Genomic DNA, 18,301 nt, shown 5'->3' with positions numbered 1-18,301 from the left:
GGCAGCAGTTTTTTTTCTCAAGAGATTTTTAATGAATTTCTTTTCATGAATATTTCAAAGAATTCCTACTATTTTTTATATCACTCATTGGTTCTATACATAGTGCATACTGGGAGACTGGGTATGGAGGATGCTGGGTGAGGAAATGGAAGGAGCATGGGGGGGACATAAAGGGTGGGTGAGGGATAGAGGGTCTAACAGCCTTTAATACAACTGGGCCGAACTGCAGAGAACCCTGACGGGCCTTCTGACTAGCCCGCCTCGGCACTGGCTCCCTCTGAAGACAGTGGGCCCATCTCCAATTCATCCTTGGATTCCCAGCATGAAATTACGGTGGCTAGAGGCCCTTTAAAGGAGGTGGGTCTGCCAAGTGGGGAAGTTTCTTGACTCAACTTATCCACCCCCTTGATGAAAATCCAGTCCTTTGTGTCAAGATTATCATAAATTGTCAAAATGACAGCCTTCAATTTGAGAAATGTTCAGCTCAGATTATTTCAAACTGTAAAAATAAGGGGATGTACATTAGCTTAAGTGACAAAAAATGAGATCTCAAAGGAAGAATTAAAATACAAATGCATGTTACTTCCATAAAATGCGATTGCAAAAGTTCTCTCCTTGGCTGAATGGGCAACATTAAAGATATGAAATGCAATACAGTGATGCTAAATGAATTCTGATCAGTCTGATTGGAAGCTGAGAAATAATAAAATCGATTTCTATGAAAAATAGTAAATAGACCCATGACCACATGTTCTTAGATCCAAGGAATAAAATAAATTTCTTCATGCTGTCTACTCCTCATAATTCAAGGTCACTTAATTCAACTGATTTGATAATTCAAATTTATTTTCTACACTTGTCATGAAGGTATGCTTTATCCTAAATAATGATTTTTAATCAAAAACAGAAAATGCTGGAAAAACTCAGCAGGTCTGGCAGTACCTGTGGAACGAGAAACAGAGTTAACGTAGGGACGTTAACTCTGTTTCTCTTTCCACAGATGCTGCCAGACCTGCTGAGTTTTTCCAGCATTTTCTGTTTTTGTTTCAGATTTCCAGCATTCGCAGTATTTTGCTTTAATCTTAATGATTTTTAATCCACTGGCTGGAAACATAAATTGCATTTTTAAAAAACAGACTTTTTTAAAAGCTCAGACTAAAGTGACTTGAACTCTTAGCCAAGATGGCTACCTAATTGGTATTACTGTGCATTCCATATTATAACACCATTGAGATGGAGACTGTATATCTGGAAAAACCCATCAAAGACAATGATCTCAGAGGAATGTGAATTAACCATATTTCCCATTCCATTAGCACAACATTGAGATACTCAGCTGGGTGGTGAAAAACTATCAAACCTAATCACTTGAACAATGGGACCCTTGCTAAGAGGGGGAGTTCCAAGACTTGACCTAATCAAGTTACAAATGGAATACATGATCTGTTGGAGGTGGTCACATGACACGCTAATCCTTTGTATGTTTTAAGCACATGTTTTCTCAGCAGAACTGAGGACAAGCAGCTGAGAAGCTGAGAGAGATCCCTCCTCCTCTCTCTCTCTCCACTCAACTTCAAGCTTTTGGGCCCTGTCTGCTATTGTTTGACTCTCTCTCCAGGTGACAGAGATTTTAAAGAAAGAACTCAACTCTACAGCTGCGTCTCCAGAAGAACAGATAGGTCATTCATCTCCAGTTTTAACCTGCCTCAGTGCTGAAACCAGAAGACCACCGAATTCACCTGAAGCCAGCCGCATCACCAAGCGACAGACTGAATTCCTTTTAACTTTTATGGACCCTAATTTGACCAACCCATCCTTGCCCACTCTGTAATCTGTATTTGTGCATGCGGGTGTCAACTTTGAGTGTGTGTGTGTGTGTATGAAGGTGGGTGTGTGTGTGAAAGTCGATGCGTTTTTTTTTACTTAGATTGGTTAAAGTATAACAAAGCTAACTTCTTTCTTTGTTAAACTCAAGAAAACCTGTCTTATTGTTTTTTTTATGATCAGAGTGCATAGAAAGTTAAGTACTTACTGTATATCTTTCCAAATAAAAAAGACTTTCATGGTCAAATGAAGAGAGGACAAACCCTCCTCAACCGGTTGTAACACACTATATTCAGATTTTGCTGTGACTTTACATAGCTTAATTCAAATTTTTGGGCTAATCCAATCTACTTTACTCATAAATCACCTCTAATTATCAGAAAAAGGCTATAACATAATGGGAAATCAAATCAAATATATGGTACTTTGAGATTTAATTTATTTATGAAAGGTAAACATCCACTTCTCCTTGAAAGGAGATCCTTAGATTATCTAAGATTATTGAGGTTCTGAATGGAAGCAGTGCCAAATAGAGCAGGGTTCAACAAGTCAAGGTGCTTCTCTGTGTGAAGCATTCATGAAGTGGGGGGGTGGGGGGAAAGTCGGGGGGGGTGGAGTTAGGGGGGGATTGAGCGAGGGGACGTCATCAATTTCAAATTGTCATTAAGGGAGTGGAGAGAGTGGTTAAGAGGTTTTTTTTTATGCAGCGGGGTGCAAGAGACTGGAATGTTTTCCCACAGGGAGTGATTGAAACAGAGATCATTATATCTTGTAAGGATACTAAAGATTTGAAGCAGAGCAAGATATATGTCCATGAAGAGGAAGCAGGACAATGAAACTAGTTTGGAATAGTTCAAGCAAAAGGGTAAAACAGACTTCGTGGATAGAAAGACATTTTTCTGTGCTTTAAACTTCGATGTTTCTGCACTGTTAACAAGATCCAATTTATTTACGGTCCACTTCAATTAAAATAGCAATTATCTTTGAAGATTGTATCTTATGTAGAATGAGAGGTAGAAATGGGGAGTATCCGTCTTGCATTATTTTCTCAAAGACTGTATTTGCTCTGATATAATTCGATCATATTCTGTTTCCCCCAAAAATTAAAGTCCAGAGTTTTATGAGGGGAAAGCATTAAAGTTCTGTTGGCTCTATTCTTGAGGAGACCACTGTGGTGCTGAAAAGAATTCTGATAAAATGCTGCCAGCACTCTTGAGGAGCTGAGAGTTAACCCCTTGGGAAAAATATTCTTGAAAATTGTCAGCCTTGATCACTCTGAGTTTCTGCTGGTGTATTTTAAAAAGCTCTAGTGTATAGTGAGACAATTATGCAAACTGTCATCAGTGTAAGGGAGCTATACTCAGAGATCTTATGATATATAACAGTTGATGGGACAGGATATTGTGAACAGATGAGATTGTACTCGAAACAGATATGCCCACTGTTTCCACAGTTCATACATTGGTAGAAGTGTTGGCTTCATTGAAGGCACCAGAGTATTAGCCCACATATTTACAGTTTGACGCAATCAACTGGTGACAAAACTGGTCCTGTAAAACGTGTGAAAAGCCATCTTTTCTTTATTCTTTCACAGGATGTGGGTGTTGCTGGCTAGGCCAGCATTTGTTGTCCACCCCTAATTGCCCTTGAGAAGGTGGTGGTGAATTGCAGACAGTAATTTATCAATGCAAACATATTTGTTGAAAGAAATATATGAACACTGAAGTTAAATTAATCCATTTAAGTCTGAATAATATATTAACTTACTGCTTACAAATGGCTCTGAAAGAATATTCAGTGATCTCGATCCTAGTATTATTACATCTGATTGCATTGTGCTTAGACTTAGAGAAATGCCACTTGAAAGTGTACATATCAACTGGAACAGCTGGGATTGTGGGGAGAGGGGCCCTGATTTCTGCGTTGTTGCAATTCAAATTCTGTTGCAGCATTCTGTTGTGTCTTGTTAAAATAAATCTTGGGATTTCAAAATATCATCTAATTATCCTATTCATGTTACAGAGAAGAAAGGGAAGGATCCCTAGTGGGCAATGTCAACAGAAGGGACTCATTTAAATTCATAGTTTAGAATGTCTTGAAACTTGTGCCTCAACCTACTATGTTATTATGTATTTATTCCTATTCCTTAAATATTTTGTGGAGTCTTAAGAATACATAATTGTTGCTCTAAAGTAGGACAACGAACATTTTTAAGAAAGTCATAATTAATCAATTTAATATGTACACATATAATCCCATGGTGTTACCACTAATGAGTTTTGAATTATTACTCTTTGCAAATTGATCTTTCCATACCAACTCTTAAACTCAGGTGTTCTGCTAACATTATTGCAATGGCAATCCTGAAATTTACTCACAATGGAATAGTAGTGCTGCCTCATTTCGTCAGACATTGCATAGCTAATTCATTTCAAAAACCCTGTTAATTTCATAATATATGATCTGCTCCATGTTTCATCATCAGCACTACTCAGAGAACTGGAACATTTTGTTTCAATGGCTCGTTAACATTTGTACTCATTTTGCTGCTTATGGGAAGCAGCTTTCTTTCCTATGGCAGGGTAACAAGTCATTTCTGTTTAAAGGCTGCAGAGATATGGAACATGGAATTTCTGAGTTTATCTAAAAATCTATATCCATTAATCTGAATGTATTTCAAGCTACAGATACTAATAAAACTTGGTGTTCTGAATTGAGACTTAACCACTAATGAGGCAATGGCACAGACAATCTTTTCCAAACTACAGTCCCATCATGTTGCAAGAGGAGAAACCTACAAATACCAAATATGCACAAATATAAGAGTTGTTTGTCCTGCGATGGCCATATCCCGATGTAGTAACTGTAGCTTTAAGGAATGTAGTCTTAAAGCTACAGTCACTACATTCCTTAAAGCTACAATTACTACACCCGGGATATGATATTTTAGCAATGCTAATATTATTATATATAAAAATATTGTGTAGCTTGAGTTGAAGGCAAAAACAGCCTGTGTGAGTTGGGAACTATGAGATTTATAGAAGAAACAATTGGTTATTTAAAAAAAATAACTAGTATCTTCTACAATATTGATTACAGTAAGTAAGCCTAGGAGCACATGGCAAGTCAAGTACAAGGAAAAGAGAAAAATGTGTAGGAAGCAAAGTCAAAACCTGTTAAAGATCAGAAATCAAGGGAAGCAAGCACCAAGAAGATTGAGTGAGTGAGTTTCAGGGTATTGCTAGGCCAGTGCTGGTGTTACGGGATCAGCAAGGTGGAGATGCTATTGAGAAAGAGCTGTTAGGTCAGTCTGAATGTCGTATTTTGACTCCTCCTTCTATTTCCTGCTGGACCACAACCCACTAACAAATGGCAAATCATCACATCCCAGATTATCAACCATTCCATTTCTTACAGAAATCTCAATTTATATAGGGATAAATCCCTACTTTATCTTTAATCTCATGGGGTGAAATTTTCCGTTTTTGAAAGTAAGTGCAGTGATGGTCAGGTTCCAAGGTGCGTATCCTGCTATGCGGAATATCGCGGCCAATTCCACACTTGCAAGCTCATTAATTATGCATAGGTGAGTGTCTCTCTGAATCACCTGGTGGGTCGGAAGCTGATTCGTCCACCCCGCCCTTACCTGGCAGGGTTGAAGGTCAGCAGCCATACTTAAATGCCAGCTGAGCGCACACATCTCACTCTCTCCAGCCCACCTGTGTCCAGGAGACCATTAAAGATGTTTTCCACCCAAATGAAGAAGGCTGCAAGCCTAAAGAAGGCCCCTGCTTCAGCCACAGCACCCTCCAGGCCTTGATATGAGGAGTGTGCAGATAGGGATGTCCTAAATCTCAGGGACGGCTCCAGAGAGCATACTAGCCTCTCCGGCCTGGGAGGCCATCGCAGAGGATGTCAGTGTGGCTGGCCACCACACTCAAATGCTATCCAGTGTAGGAAGAGAATGAATGATTTCATCTGCTCAACCTGGGTAAGTTATCCTTCACAACAAAAACAAAAATACCTGGAAAAACTCAGCAGGTCCGGCAGCATCTGCAGAGAGGAACACAGTTAACGTTTTGAGTCCGTATGACTCTTCAACAGAACTAAGTAAGAATAGAAGAGAGGTGAAATATTATTAGTATTTCACCTCTCTTCTATTTTTACTTAGTTCTGTTGAAGAATCATACGGACTCAAAACGTTAACTGTGTCCCTCTCCGCAGATGCTGCCGGACCTGCTGAGATTTTCCAGGTATTTTTGTTTTTGTTTTGGATTTCCAGCATCTGCAGGTTTTTGCTTTTAAGTTATTCTTCAACTCCCTCCAATATCAAGCTCTCATCATGGCATCATGTAATCTCTTCAGGGATGTCACACAACTATTAGTGGGGGACACATATCACCACCGATTGTCTCATAAAAGCTTTCACATCACCACCATCCCATCTGTCATGCTGCGTACACTCCATCCTCAGTCCCTTCTGGGGAGAGCTTACCACACACAGGGGACAAGCATCTTTCCCAGCCTATGGTCCATCCCTTCTCATCATATGCCTTTCTTTAGTCTTCATCCAGCGCAAGCTTTCCCACAACAGCCGTAAAAGAGCACAGACTGAGGAAGGGAGGGCCGGCATAATTGCCCTCACAGAACTCGAGAAGGATGCCCGAGATCACTGGGGAGGTCAAGGATAGGTCCTGTGAGGAAGGGGAGATCAGATTATCTCAACAACCTAGAACAGATCACACCTCCATCAGCTCATCACATCCTGACAATCAGAGTGAGTGACAAGCAATCTCGTAATCCACATGCTCATCAACTAAAACTCTCTTCTCTCTTTTATAGGCACCAGCAGATCAAGACCCACAAGGCTGCCCACCATATGTCCCAGCCCCCAGGCCACACCCAAAAAGGAAGCAGAGGAAGTACCATCACAGTGCCCAACCGCACCCTCCACCAGCACAGAGACACACACCTCGGTGAGGCATAGTTTTACATTAGGCTTGGGCTCCCCTGCTGGAGAAAACTTCACTGACATGTCCCCACAGCAGTCGGAGGCAGGGATAGCCCAAGTGTCCAGCATTCAGAGGGCTGCTGGAGACCAGCCACCTGCTCAGTCTGAGTCAGATGAGGCACCTTGACATCTCTCTGAGTGCACTTTCTCCTCAAGGAGTCAGGGCGGGGCCCTCGGGCACCCTCAGAGAGGATCATCATCAGCCGGACAACCCAGGAGTTTCCTCACAGGATATTCCAAAGATGTCCTGCCATTCAGGGTCCCCTCTGCCTGTGATCCCATGCACTCCAGCTGCTCAGGCCGAGGAGGGTGCACCTGCACCTAAGCAGCAGACCCTTATCAGGCTGGGGCCCTCAAGGCCTTGGGTCACCAGAGGACATCTGCCAAGGTCATCACAGCATCAGGATGTAACAGTCAGCAGGCTGCCTCCACCTCTGCTGCAGATGTTGGGGCTGCAGCCAGGTGTAGTGATAGGGTTAGGAAAATTAAGAAATATTGAAATCATTTTTGGGTCACAGGTGTGCTACCACTGTAAAAATATTGCACTCTTGTAAATACATTTGATGTTTATGTGAATGGCTTGGTCAACTGAAGGCGCTATTATATACATTTGAATCAGCTTATTTTGAGGTTTAGCCATCCTCTCTTGCAGTGATAGTCTCCCTCTGTGAGATTCACATTCATGGTGACCTGTTAATTATTAATGTGTTCAATCTTTGGTTTCAGAGAGGAGAAAGCAATTATGGATCCATGACTCAATGCTGCCTTTTTGAGGGTTCTAATGTAATAGAGGAGGAGAAGGTGGGAGAGGCGGCACTGAGCGCATCTCCAGGAGGAGGCCCCGCCTGAGGTCCAGAGTCAAAGGGAGCCAGGGCAAGAACAAGAGGGTCAGGAGGAGAGATCCTGACAACTGAGGACACTCGCCAGACCTAGGGTATACTGAAGAAGGCTCTCCTATCTACAAATGAGTGAGAGACAATGCCACGCATGTCTGTGCTTGTCCCGAGCTCTAGTAGATTACATCTGCCACATTTTCATGAAGACCTAACTCCCCATGGAGTGGAAGGCTATCCCCTGCCAGTGGCTTTAAAGGTGACCATCACCCTCAATTTCTTTGCCTGAGGGTCATTCCAGGGATCCACAGGGGGCTTCATGGCATCTCACCGTCTGCAACACATAGTTGCACAAAGATGATCATAGATGCCCTCTACAGCAAGGCACATCACCATGTGATGTTTGCTCTCGATGAAGGTAGCCAGGCTGCGAGATTCAACAGCTCTGCAGCTTTCTTGGGTTTCCCAAGAGTGCAGGATGGAATTGACTGTACCCATATGGCCAGTGGGTTTCTGATTTTTTGGTTCACGCTAGATTCTCCACTCCTGCCCACCACAAAACTCACCCATGGCAGGATGGGAAAATTCCACCCATAGTTCCTTGACTGTGTAGGTCTGTCTTGATAGTCCAATTGTTTCAACCTGCTCCTGTCTCACCAAACTAGTTTTCTCCTAAGTTGTCTATTTTTAGCTCTTCGTCCAGTTTCTACCTATTTACATCACTACTTGCCTAACACCTCTAGAACTTTGCTGATTCCAGGTATTCTTGATTAATTGTCTCCTTTTCTCCATAGATGTAGAGTGCCTTTCATCTCAATCCTTTCCTCTGCTCCTTTCTTGAACAGTGGCTCAATTGGTCCTCATTCACCACCACCACCCTTCCCCGATTCAGCTAAACATACTCTCACCCTCAACAATTTATTTGTTTAATCTCCACTTAGTTCTTTATTGAAATACTGGCATTCTGGGAGTGCACTTGGGTCTCAGCTAAGCCCACTTTATCCATCTCTGACTTGTTTCTTTCTGAACCTCTTCCTATACATCTCTGGCAACAGGATATCCACACACACCTACTGCAACCCCAAAAGACTCCTACAATGATCTGGATTATGCTTCTTTTCAGTTTTTTTTTTGGTCTCCATTAGATTTGCTCTGATTATTTAATTTTCAGGATCAAAGCTTCTGAATTGTCTTATTTCCTCAGCTGATCTTGCTCGTCATGAGGCCCTTAATGTATTTGTCCCAATATCCCTGCATCTACTATAACATCAATAACAGATTCTTCCTTATCCTCACTTTCAGCTTCACCAACCGTTGCATTTTATAAGTCATTTCTTCCGGCTACAGAATGGTCTCAGCAAACACCTCTTCTTATTACCCATCCCCCACTTTCTGGAGGGACAGACCCCTCCAGAATACATGGTACACTTCAAATTCCAGCTGTCTTGCCCTGGGAACTTCATGTGCAATTGCAACAGATACAACACCTGCTGCTAATTTCTTCCCACGCCATTGACCAGGGCTTTGTGAAAAATAAAATTTATTTTCCTTTTTTTGAGTTGAATTTTTAAAAATTAGAATATCTCTGTAATGCTTGGTTCAGTTTATAAGGGGTCAGCTCTCAACACTGCACCCAGCATTTCCTTTCTCACCATTAAACCAGCAGACAATCACAAATCACAACCATAGTGATTTGGAACACAGGTTGGTTCATATTTCAGATGTAGACACAGTTCTGGGTGGAGAACACTGACCTGCATGTTGGTTAATTTTTTTCTAATTTGGGACCAGCAAACCAACTGTGGAAACAATCAATGATTTCAAAAAGAAATTGGATGGGCCCTTGAAGGAAATAAGCTTGCAGGGCTGTAGGGTCTGAGCGGGGGAGTGGGGATTCCGCAGAGAGCTGGCATGGACTCGATGGGGCGAATGGCCTCCTTCTGTGCTGTAAATTACTCTATGATGTCTCCAATATTTCCTGTTTTCCTCCTACTTAGACGGCTAGCCCCTCATTCTCTTATGTAGACATTTCTTATTACTTTTAAGCATTTAAGATTTCTGCCCTTTTAGATATTTCCTCATATCTTTTATAACACCTGCTTTTCTGTTAGAAACAATTGGCTGAATTTTATAGGGATTGGTTCGGAGGTCAAATGACCTATAAAATGGCAATGGAAGGCAGTGTTGGAGTGCCCACCACTTTCCCGCCACAAGGGCAGTTTACCAGCGGCAGGAAAGGTGGAGGATGGCCCCTCACACTCAGAGGCCAATTGGACCAATTAAAGGCCACTTAAAGGCCTCTTCCTGCTGCCGCTGGCATTTTATCAGAGGTGTGTGGGCCCTCCGCCATGTGGGGAAAGTGCCTGTTGAGGTCACAGGGTGCAGTCCCAAGATATGGGAGAGAAGGGGGCTCAGCAGCAAGGGTAGAGGGGTAGCTCTCAGCAGGCCCTCCCCTTGCCGATGTTGGTTTCCTCAATCAGGGTTTTGCTTCTCTGGCTTGTTGCATTGCGAGTCCCCCGCTTGCCTCTGGCTGAATGCCAGCGGCAGTGGATGAGGCTCTTAATTGAGCATTAATTGCCCACTTAGGGATCTCAATGGCACTAGAATGGGAGAGTCATCCAGAACTCTCCTGCCCCAGGCTTGATCAGGACAGAGGTGGGAAGGCAGTAGGGTCCTCCCACCCAATTAAATCTACCCCCCTCCACCAGCCTCCAAACTCGCCTCGGGGGTGGCATTAAATTCCAACCAATGGCTGGGAGGGTGGATCGCATCCTCTCTGCTAGGTGCAGTCCCAGCAGTGGACAACCCAGTCAATAGCATTGCTGAAACTGCTCAGCTGTCAGCACTTCGATTGACTGGCAGCTCTTGGAGCTGGGCTCCTGACCTTTAAAGGAATGAGAGCCCTGACGCCAATTAATTAGTTATTGGACATCCGAAATATGGAGCTGGGGTTTGTCCCGACTTTCAGGCCAGTCGTCAGGCCATTGCGCCGACTAAATTCTGGCCTATGTCTTCTGATGGGGGAAAATTAGGAACAAGGGGCACAATCTTAAAATTAGAACTAGGCCATTCAGGAGAGAAAATAGGAAGCACTTTTTCAAACAAAGAGTAGTTGGAATTCTCTCCCCCAATGATGGGACAATTGGAGCTTTTAAGCTTGATCAACTGATTTTTGTTTGGTAAAAGTGTGAAGAGATTATGGTGTTAAATTAGGCAACTGGATCTAAGGTACAGATCAGCTAGAGGGGCAAGCTCGAGGGGCTGAATTGCTTGCTCCTGTTCCTATTTAGCAGTTTACAGGTCATTCAACCTATTAGCTTCCTCCATGTTGTTTCGACCCATTTCTTATTCTTACAATTGGCTTGGTTCATTCAGTTTTCAGTTCTGATGAATAGACCATACCTATCCTTTTCTCTTTCATATGTTCGCAGACCCATTGTGTTTCCAGCATTTTCTGTTTTCATTTATAGTAATTGCAATTCTTATTCTTTTCCTTTATAGATTTTTCCTATCATTTGATTCAGATGGTGTTCAGAATTCAAAAATAACAAAATCAAGGAGTGATGCCACAGGACAGCAGGTTGGTGATTGGTTGATGAATATTACAGTTTTTTTGCTCTCTAAACAAGGGAACTTAAACTCAGAACTGAGAAATTCTAATTGCTACAAGTTTATGAAATAAATAGCTTAAACTAGATAAGTAGATAAACTAATTAATTAATTAAAGAAAAATAAAACTAAATTAATCAAATATAATCCAAAATCTTAAGTTTATTTCTGGTAAGGTTAGCTAATAGTACAATAAATAGAGGCATGGTTGGGAACCTCAGTCCTGTTGAATGCTTCTCCTGTCCTCGACAACCACATGTAGAAAGCGTTGTCAGATGGAGGAGCTCGAGCTCTGAGTTTCTGAGCTTGAGCAGCAGCTGGAGTCCCTGCAGTGTATCCACAAGGCGAAGAGCTGAAGAGTACAGCAAAGCCAAGTCCACCACACTGTGGATAACACAGCTGTACAGGGGGATGGGGAAGGTTTGTAAGCCAAGCACTTGTCAGGGGTTCAATAATTAGGGATATAGATAGGCATTTCTGCGGTCACAGATGTGATTCCAGAATGGTATGTTGCTAGGGTCAAGGATGTCACTGAATGGCTTCAAGGTGTTTGTGGGGGGTGGGGGAGGAGAAGGGTGATCAGTCAGTGGTTGTACTCCATGTCAGTACCAAAGACATAGGTAGAAGGCAGGCAGATTTTAAAGAGGTAGGAAAGAAATTAATAAGCAGGACCTCGCAGGGTAGATTCTTTTTATTTCATGGGAGGTGAGTTTTGCTAACACCGACCTTAGCTGCTCATACCTTAATGCCCTTGAAAAGCTGGTGGTGAGCTGCCTTCTTGAACTACTACAGTCCATGTGGTGTAGGTACACCCACAGTTTTGTTAGAAAGGGAGTTCCAGGATTTTGACCCAGTAACAGTGAAGGAACAGCGATATAGTTTCAAGTCAGGACGGCGTGTGGCTTGGAGGGGAACTTGCAGGTGGTGGTGTTCCCATGCCACCGCCAACTCTTGTCCTTCTAGGCAGTAGGGGTCACAAGTTTGGAAGGTTAGATGATTATTTCTCTCTAGCTGGAAATGGTCATTGCCTGGCACTTAGATGGCGTGAATGTTAACCTCTGGATTATTACCGGTATCACTTTCAAACTTATACAGCAATAGGAGGATAGTGCGGATGAATGGAGAGATGGTGAAGGAGGAAAGGTTTTACATTCCTGGGACATTGATAGGATTCTGGGTAAGGTGGGAATTTTATGAGCCAGTTGGGTTGCACCTCAACATGGTCAGGACTAATATCCTCGTGGGGTGGTTTGCTATTGCTCCCAAAAAGAGTTTAAAATAACTTGGCAAGAGATTGGACCCAGAGTGTAGTTTCAGAAATGTCAGAAGCAAAGCTGGAAATGGAAGGCAGAAAATTAATTCACAAGTGTGGAAAAGGGAGGAAGCAGAGGCTGGAAAAAAGATAACAAAGGGGTTTGGTAGTGCTTTGTATTATATAGTTCCATGCGAAATATCTAGCGAATAAGGCAGATGAACTAAGGACACAGGTAAACATTTGGAAGTATGGCATCATAGCTATTACTGACACATGGCTTAAAGAAGGGCAGGAATGGCAGCTCAACATTCCTGGTTACTGGGTATTCAGACAAGATGGGGAGGAATAAAAAAGGGGTGGGGGGCACAATAGTGGTTAAAGAAACAATTGCAGCAGTAAGGAGGAATGATATGCTAGAAGGATCATCAAATAAGGCTATGTGGGTTGTACTGAATGACAAAAAAAGGTTCAGTCACACTGCTGAGAGTATACTATAGACTCCCAAATAATCAAAGGGAAAGAGAAGGGCAAATATGTCGGCAAACTGTGAGAAATGCAATAACAATGAGACGATAATAGAAGGGGATTTCAACAACCCTAATATCAACTGCAATGAAATCAATCTAAAAGGCGTGGAGGTCACAGAATTCTTAAAATGCATTCAGAATTTTTTTTTTAGCCTGTATATAGCAATCCCAACAAAAGAAGCAGTTCTGGGCTTAGTCATAGGGGATACAGCTGGGCAGGTGGGAGGGTTATAAGAGGAACAAGGTTTTTGTAGTATAGATCATAATTCAGTTAAATTTAACATACTTATGGAATAGGATAGGGATGACTAAGGATAAAAGCTCTCAATTGGGAAAAAGCCAATTTTACTAAGCAGAGATGTTATTTTGCAAAAGTGGACTGGAAACAACTACTTGAAGGTAAATTAGTGTCAGAGTATTGGGAATTTTTCAAGAAGGAGCTAGTGAGTGTTCAGAACAAAGAGGTTTCCACAACGAAAAAGGGTGAGACTCCCAAATCTATAGCTCCCTGGATGTCAAAGAGCATAAAGGGTAGGAAAAGGCTAAAGAGGAAAGCTTATGTTAGATATTGACGACTAAATACTGCAAAAAAAAAACCCTGGAGTATAGAAAGTGTAGAGGTTAAATAAAAGAGGAAATGAGGAAAGCAAATAGGGTGCATGAAAGAATATTGGCCAGTAAAATCAGGACAATTCAAATATGTTTTATAGATACATAAATAGCAACAAGAAAACTAAGGAAAGAGAAGAGCCATTTAGAAACCTTTTGGAAACATTGTAGTTAAGGAGGACTGTGAAATATTGAATGTGAAGGTGAAGATGACATATTAAGGGTTCAGCATCTTTGAAATTAACCCATCAGGCCTGGATGAAAGCATCCCAGGGCAGAATTTTACACTGATTGGGTGGGCGCGCTCAACCTTATCTGGCGTGAAATTGCGCGAGATGACGTCAGGCGAGCGTCCTGATGTCATCCCGCACTCATGCGATATTTCGGTCGATGGGCGCATGCTAAAGTCAGAAGCGCGCCTGCTTACAATTAAGAGGGTAATTAAGTCCATTAATGCACAATTGTTTGCAATTTTTTGTTGCCCATCCAACCTCACGGTTGGTGGATGGGCGAATCGGCCAGGCGGCCTTTACATTTTTCATTAAACCTCACCCACGGATGGGATGAGGTTTCCGTGTTTGGAATAAAATATAAATAAATTTCTGTGGGCAGCATTTTCAGTAATTACATTTTCAGGTGATTTATTATGGTGCATGGACACTTTCTTTCAGCTTCTGAAACTTTATTTTTGATTTTTCAGGTCTTCAGCTTCCTGAGGCAGCTCTCTGCCTTCAGGGAGTTTTCTATCAGTGCTGGCCCGCGCCCTCATTGATGTCAGCCCCTGTCCTCCTCCCACCCTCACCCAGGCAGTGCTGAGCTTCTCAGCCCATGCTTCACGCTGGCTGGCCGTTAATTGGCCAGCCAGCATGAATTCGCGGTCGGGGACTGATCGCAAGCGGCAGTCAGTTCTCCAGCCAATCCCGGGCCCGCCGATCCCGCCCGCCCGCCGACCTAAAAGTCCAGGCCCAGGTGTTTGAGAACAGCAAGGGAGAAAATAACAAAGACTCCAACCATCATTTTCCAATCCTCTCTGGATACAGGGTGGGTGCCAGAAGACTGCAGAACGGCTAATCTTACTTAAAAAGGGAAAATGGGATTGGGCAAATGACTACTAACTAGGCAGCTTAATCTCAGTAGTAGGTAAATTATTGGAAAACATTTTGAGGGACAGTCTAAATATTTATTTAGAAAGGCATGGATAAATCAACGACAGTCAGCATGGATTTGTTAAGGGAAAATTGTGGCTGATTAATTTGATTGAACTTTTTGAGGTGGTAACAAGGAGGGCTGAAGGTAGCAGATTTGATGTCATCCGCATGGAATTTCACAAGGCTTTTGACAAGGTCCCACATGACAGGCTGGTCAGAAAAGTAAAACTTATAGGGGACAAGAGAAAGTGGCAGGTTGGATCCAAACTTGGCTTAGTGAAAGGAAGCAAAGGGTAGCAGTCAGTGGGCGTTTTTGTCACTGGAGGCTGTTTCCAGTGAGATCCTGCAAGGCTTAGTATTAGGTCCCTCACTTCTCAATGATATAGACTTAAATGTAGGGGGAATGCCAAAGAACTCTACAACTAGCACAAAAATTAGCTGTCTGTTTGATAAGGAGAAAAAAGGCTGTAGATTGTGGGAGTGTATCAATGAACTGGTCAAGTGGGCAGAAAAGTGGCAATTGGAATTCAGTCGGGAGAAACATGAGGTTTGGGAAGGGCAAACAAGGCAAGGGAGCTATGAGGAAAGATCAGATAGGCTTGGGTTGTTTTCTTTGGAACAGAGGAGGCTGAGGGCCAGTTTAATTGAGATGTATAAAATTATGAGAGGTCCAGACAGAGTGGGTAGGAAGGACCTATTTCCCTATGTAGAGAGGTCATTTACCAGGAGGCATAGATTTCAAGTACAAAACAAAAACAAAATTACCTGGAAAAACTCAGCAGGTCTTACAACATCTGCGGAGAAGAATACAGTTCATGTTTCGAGTCCGTATGACTCTTCAACAGAACTAAGGAAAAATAGAAAAGAGGTGAAATATAAGCTGGTTTAGGGGGGCAGGGAGGGGGGGACAGGTAGAGCTGCATAGAGGGCCAGTGATAGGTGGAGATTGCCAAAAGATGTCATAGACAAAAGGACAAAGAGGTGTTCATGGTGGTGATATTAGCTAAGAAATGTGCTAATGGTGACATTAAGGGTAGAAAGCAGGACAAGCAAGGTGCAGATAGCCCTAGTGGGGGTAGGGTGGGGGGAAGGGATTGAAATAGGCTAAAAGGTAGAGATAAAACAATGGATTTGAAATGAATACATTTAAAAATAGGGGAAATAGGTGGGAAAAGAAAAATATATATAAATTATTAGAAAAACGGGGATCGGAAAGGGGGTGGGGATGGAGGAGAGAGTTCATCATCTAAAGTTGTTGAACTCAATATTCAGTCCAGAAGGCTGTAAAGTGCCTAGTTGAAAGATGAGGTGCTGTTCCTCCAGTTTGCGTTGAGCTTCACTGGAACATTGCAGCAAGCCAAGGACAGACATGTGGGCATGAGAGCAGGGTGGTGTGTTGAAATGGCAAGTGACAGGGAGGTGTGGGTCATGCATGCAGACAGACTGAAGGTGTTCCGCAAAGCGGTCACCCAGTCTGCGTTTGGTCTCTCCAATGTAGAGGAGACTGCATTGGGAGCAGCGAATGCAGTAGACTAAATTGAGGGAAGTGCAAGTGAAATGCTGCTTCATTTGAAAGGAGTGTTTGGGCCCTTGGACGGTGAGGAGGGGGGAAGTAAAGGGGCAGGAGTTGCACCTTCTGCGGTTGCATGGGAAGGTGCCGTGGGAGGGCGTTGAGGTGTAGGGGGTGATGGAGGAGTGGAACAGGGTGTCCCGGAGGGAACAATCCCTGCGGAATGCAGCCAGGGGGCATGAAGGGAAGATGTGTTTGGTGGTGGCATCATGCTGGAGATTTCAAGTAATTGGCAAAGGATTAAGGGGAAATTGGAATTACTTTTTCCAACCAGAGGGTGATGGGGCCTGGAACTCGCTGCCTAAAAGGATGATAGATGCAGGAACTCTAAAATGTACTTGGCTATATACTTGAAGTACCATAACCAATAAGACTATGAATCAAAAGCTGGAAAGTGGGATGAGGCAGGAAAGCTGTTTTGTAGCCAGCCAGAAATGGCCTCCTCCAGGACTGTAAATATCTACAATTGTAGTTGGTTTAACCAATCAGAGCAATAGGAGAGTAGACTGCACTGAAACAATCAGCTTAGGCCAGGCTTGTCCAGCCTTTTCATGTGAGGGGCCACATTTCAATTTTTTTCCTCACTCAAGGGACTGATGAGAAAATTTTGGAAAGATAAGGTTTGGCACAACATTAAACATGAATTGCAATAAAATGTTGAAGTACGAGTAAAAGAAACAGCTTGCTGAGCAAAAATAAAGCAATGTCAGAGCAACAAACTGATAATTTCAAAAAATGAGTAATTAATAAAGATGGCCATTTGAGTGTCAGAGGGTCAAATTGTGTTTGTCCGGCTCACCCCAGTCTCAGGGTGCTGACTCACTCACCCTCCCCATACTCACTGTGTGAGGTGCTGTGAGTGTGTTGGTGTGTGGGGATGAGGGTTAGTGCAAATCTTGAGACTAAGGCCGGGATTTTCCTGCCCCGTTGCGTGTGGGAGGGACCCGCCACGGGCGAGGCAGTGCCCCAGCCAGAATTCTACTGACTTGTGGCGGGACCGGAAGATCCTGGCAGCGGGCGGGTGCAGAAAATCCTGCCATAAGTGTGAGCCAGACACACACTTGCTCCCTCACACACACTTGCTGGCTCACTCACACCACCAGCAGCCACACTCTCTCCCCCACCAGCAGCAGTCACGCTCTCTCCCCCACCAGCAACAGCCAGTCTCTCTCCCCCACCAGCAGCAGCCACTCTTTACCACCCCCCCCACCAACAGTCATTCCTTCCCTTTGGTTTTTAAATACAGCACCACCCCCAGCCCTATTTTGCATATTTCTGCATTACTTAGCAACCTTCTTTTCAAACCTATAATTCCTACAAAGGATCTGCTGTATTAGCCCAGTTCTGTTGATTTTATATTGCGTGTTTGATGTTGCTGCATTATCATCTGAGGTACAGATAGAACACCAAGGCCTAGATCTCAGGTGCAAGCTCAGCAGTAAATGTGAACCATCATGCTGAAACCGATGAGCAAGACAATCACATGAAATCACTTGTTTGAAAATGGGTCTGAAGTAGGAGTTAGGTCCATGATCTGCACAGACAATGAGACCAACGCCTGTTTCAGTTGAATTCTTTGGAGCATAGAGCCATCTAACCATAGAGCACACATCGCACATCATATTGGACTCTTCAGTGCCTGTTTTTCTCCTGACAAGTAGCACATGGGTCACAATGCACTATGCTAAATTTGCTTCCAAGTTGCCTGGCAAATTCTGAGATGCTCCTTCCATTTCAGCTTGGTAAAATACAGTGTAAAATAAGCAAAAACATTTAAGCGAACACAATCTAATACAGATAAGGATGGACAATGGCCGTGGCGTTTAAAAACAGCACCAAAGTAGTTTTTATGTTTGTTAAGTTAAAAACAAATGCCAGTGGCAAGTGGTCAGGACAGGCACGAAGAGCTCAATGG

At 43.1% G+C, this 18,301-nt stretch overlaps 1 protein-coding gene across 1 annotated transcript in view; it reads right to left on the bottom strand.

The window, feature by feature from the left end:
* LOC144682943 (protein diaphanous homolog 3-like) overlaps window positions 1-18,301 on the bottom strand; it is a 786,894-nt gene that overhangs the window by 62,949 nt on the left and 705,644 nt on the right. The gene's annotated exons all lie outside the window — the stretch shown is intronic.

Source organism: Cetorhinus maximus, chromosome 7 (genome assembly GCF_964194155.1).
Source record: "Cetorhinus maximus chromosome 7, sCetMax3.hap1.1, whole genome shotgun sequence".
NCBI classification, from domain to species: domain Eukaryota; kingdom Metazoa; phylum Chordata; class Chondrichthyes; order Lamniformes; family Cetorhinidae; genus Cetorhinus; species Cetorhinus maximus.
Note: the sequence above shows the minus strand (reverse complement) of the source record. Positions and strands in the feature narration are given on the sequence as shown.